Source organism: Nansenia antarctica, assembly GCF_963989245.1.
Source record: "Nansenia antarctica genome assembly, chromosome: 9".
NCBI lineage: Eukaryota > Metazoa > Chordata > Actinopteri > Argentiniformes > Microstomatidae > Nansenia > Nansenia antarctica.
Window position 1 is genome coordinate 11,092,964 of NC_137679.1, and position 3,836 is coordinate 11,096,799.

Consider the following 3,836-nt stretch of genomic DNA (forward strand, 5'->3'; position numbering starts at 1 on the left):
AATGCTCTTTATTGTCATTGTACTGATACAACGAAATTAATTCTCTTATCTCTGTGCAACAAAAGGGACTTACCTTCGAAGCACTTTGAATAGCATCAACATTTTCCTCCACGTCACCTTTCCTCTTTCTCTTCTCTCTGGCCAAGCGGAGCTGCATCTGCTTCTTTTTGCCGAATTTGAAACATGAAACTTTCATCATGTTTGTTTTCTTATCGTATATTTCCTTGTCTAACTTCTGCGTAACTTCTAACTTCTTGTCTATCCTTCTGCGTAAAATCGACTGAGTCAATCCTTCCGCGTCACATGGGACACGAGAACCAATCACATTCGAGAATTTTCGCATCAACCAATAGAATCGCGTATTTTCAAAGAATGCAACCTATCTATTTTAGTGATTGGTTGCTGATACAAGGGGCGTTGTACAAACAAACAAACCCAGGCTTGACGTATTTCAGACAGCAGCCGTTTCGGTAAAGCTGTGCGTAAAGTACTAACTTTTGGCGAATTTATGAGGATTTTACGGACGCATGCACCACAATCAAGTAAAATAAACAACCAAATGTGTTTTTGTCGACGTTTTATTGTCACTAATATGAAAGAAAACATGTTTAGGAGGCAAAAGAGCAACTCATCTCAAAATCGAAAAAAAAGGGGAAATTGCGTTTTGGGGGGAGGTAGCCTCGCCCACCAGCTTGCCGCGGCGGTTCATGCACAGGTAGAAGTTGGTCTCCTTGCCTCGGATTCTCACCTGGCTACCAAAGGTATCGGCCTCCACTACGAGCATATTTTTCTCCGTCCTCCCCGCGGGCGCTGATCCGCCGGCCCAGCACCTGGACGTGCTTCCCGCTGGTGCGGCTGTAGAGCTGGTAGACCCGGTGGTGCCGGCGGCTCATAGCGTCCCGGACACGCGTCTGGTTCTCCACGTGCACGCTGAAGTTAACCCCGTCCACGCCAAACACCTGCTGCTGTAACGGATTGCACATCACCAGCAACATCTGGATACATAAGACAACCAGCGTGGGGAGAAGGGGCCACATCGCTTCCCCCCTCCACTATGGAACTTTGCCTGGAGTCAGTCCCCTCGCTCGGCCAGAGGCGGTCCGACAGTACGGAGAGTGTTCTCTGTCTGTGTTTATAATCCGTTGGACGGAGTGGAGGGTCAAAGAGTCAGCGGACACTCCCGTTGGCATCGTAGCCTCATCAACTTGCAATGCAAAACGTTTGTGTAGTTTCTCTGCGAGTTGTTCCTCAAGGTCCTCTGACATCTCACCTATGCGTCTTGCAATGGTGTCGTTGGACAGGGGAATGGTCTTCAATTTTGCAGCGGTTGTCTCATCAATCAAAGTTGACACCATATCCAGTGCAGCTGGGAGTATGAGCTCCTCAGCTATGGTGTGCGGTTTCTTGCACTTCGCAATTCTGTATGCAACCTTGAATGACGCTATTTGCGCTTTGGTACTTACGGATGCCGCTTTTGTCATATGAGTTTCTTGCTTTCTGTATTCTGTAAGTTTTCTTTTAAAGAAGGCCAGTGGCTTCTTTGCATCATTGGGGTGTGTTGTCTCAAGGTGCCTTTAAGTTGTTTGGCTTCAGGCTGTCTGCTGCTAATGTTCTGAGACATAGCACGCACAATGGTCTCTCCTCACCTCCCACCACATTCACGGTGAAGCCCATTGCAAGGTAAGCCTCGTCATACTTTCGAACAGTTTTTTTTTTTAACCATGTTTGTCGCATTTTCCGTTTTTGTTTTCGCTGTCCCTGTCAGAAATGACTCCATTACGAAGATTATGAAGCTACAACTAGAACAAGTCAAAGAGTTCACCTGAGTGTTAATTGTTGACCTCCCCAGTCTCTCGCGCCCCACCAGTATTGCTATTGCGCCCCCTTCCGGGGGCGCGCCCCACACTTTGAGAACCACTGGTCTACTGTGGCGGCTACAGCTTTTTTGTTTAGCTTAAATTCAGCCAGAATGCCATGTATTTCTTCTGCCACCACCAGGCCTGTCTGTGACTCATACACAGCTTTGGTGTTAAGGGAACATTTGGACTTGGATTCATCCAGTAACATATATAGGCTATACACATAACAGCAATATAGGCTGTCCTGCACTATAGCTTCTTGCAAGGTAGAGTCTAAATCTAATTATGTTGGTCCGTTAGTGCGCATAAAACTACTCAAGCGCTACTCAGCAAACGCGCTGTTGGTTTCTGGCCCAATACCACAACACAGAAACAATGGTCTATGATGGGCCTAAACGTAGGCCTACAGACATGAATTCACCCGTCCATTCGTCACGCTAGGTAAAAAAAAAAAATAGAGCTTTGGGGAGGGGGGCATGAGGGTCAGGGAGCTTTAATTTGGTGACAAAGCCTCATTTGCAGGTCAATGCGATGGCACACTCGCCTCTTCTCTCAATCCAGCGCGCCTTTGTTCCCCGTCGCCTGCGCCGATGCCAGATGGCCATGGAAAATGCTAATTCGCATTGGGCTGCATTTTCCTCCTTTCTATATTTAATTGCCGTCTTTGCAGACGGACGCTGTTAATAGTGTTTTTTTTTAAAACGGGATTTAGGGTTTTTCAAAGTAGGCTAATGTTTTAGACCAGAGCCATGTTTCTTACGTCGCGCGCGACTTTACAGCGGAGTTCAGGCACCCAAAGCTCAGGGACAGTCTGGTTGATAAGCCACAGTATCACTGTCTGCTTCACTTGTGGTGAAAGAAAGGCGATTCCGTTTCAGTCTCTGCGCATGTTAAAATGTACAGTTTATACACGTTAGGATTGTAGGCCGTTGAGATCTTTCCATAGGCCTATAATGGCTCATCGAAATGGTCGAGTATCATCTCTGGTGAAAAATCTGGTATTGGTTTTCGTGATTAATCATTATGCATTTAAATGCACATATTAGGCACAGATATATGTTTAAATCCCTTGATTTAGCAAGCAAATGCAAAGAACATTTTGATTGCCTAAATCTGCCCAGTCAGAAATGGGAGATAAAAATGGATTTTGTAGTTCTAATAAGGCCCAGGCTGTATTTGGAATCTCCCCTCTGATTTAAGATGTTGTGGTCAATGTTCTCTCTATATATCATAGCCTACAATTAATAGATTATATTGCAAATCGATTATATTGCAAATGCATATTGCAAATGGTTGACTGTGTGATGGGGCACGAGGTGTGCAGTAGCCTTTAGGCCTAGACTCATCGATGATAATCTGATGAGGATGGGGGTTTAATTAATTTGTCATGAATAATAATTCACGTTTATCACGTTTATTCACGACTATGTGCAATGAAGAAAAAGTACGAATACTAATGAATTTCGATTATATCCACGTCAGAATTGGAAGACCCACATTTCTCGACCTTTTGTAGGTGTCCATCTATTCAAAACATTGCAAATGTGAGGCTGTAGATTTAGAACAAGGCCTACTCCACCATAATACGTTTTTCAGAATTCAGTCGATAATTCAACATAAACAAAGACAAGGCAATACTTTTCGTTACCAAAATGTAGGCAAAACACTGGCATATTCTGAAGCTATTCCACAATGATGAACATGTTATGAGAAATCATTCGAATTGAAATCGATCAACCTAATTTAATATTACATACATATGTTCAATAAAAGAGACTAAACGGTTTGCAAACGTTTCTCACGTTTGTTTAATGTCTGGTCTAATTCTAATATATAGAATAATAAATTCTATATCCCGCAGCTGCCATGCTGCCCATGGATGCACGTTTCAATGCGCCATCCATCCATGCAATTCAACTACGATGAAAACAATGTTTAAGGCAGGCTATTAAGCCCATAGGCCCTATACCAGCACGC

The 3,836-nt window shown here is 44.1% G+C and overlaps 1 pseudogene across 1 annotated transcript; it reads right to left on the reverse strand.

The window, feature by feature from the left end:
- Positions 1-285: 285 nt before the first annotated feature.
- LOC308165304 (fibroblast growth factor 18-like) lies at positions 286-1,037 on the reverse strand (annotated as a pseudogene). The gene is made up of 2 exons: positions 689-1,037; positions 286-291 (listed from the first exon to the last, which is right to left on the reverse strand). The product of its transcript is annotated as a fibroblast growth factor 18-like (transcript).
- Positions 1,038-3,836: the final 2,799 nt, after the last annotated feature.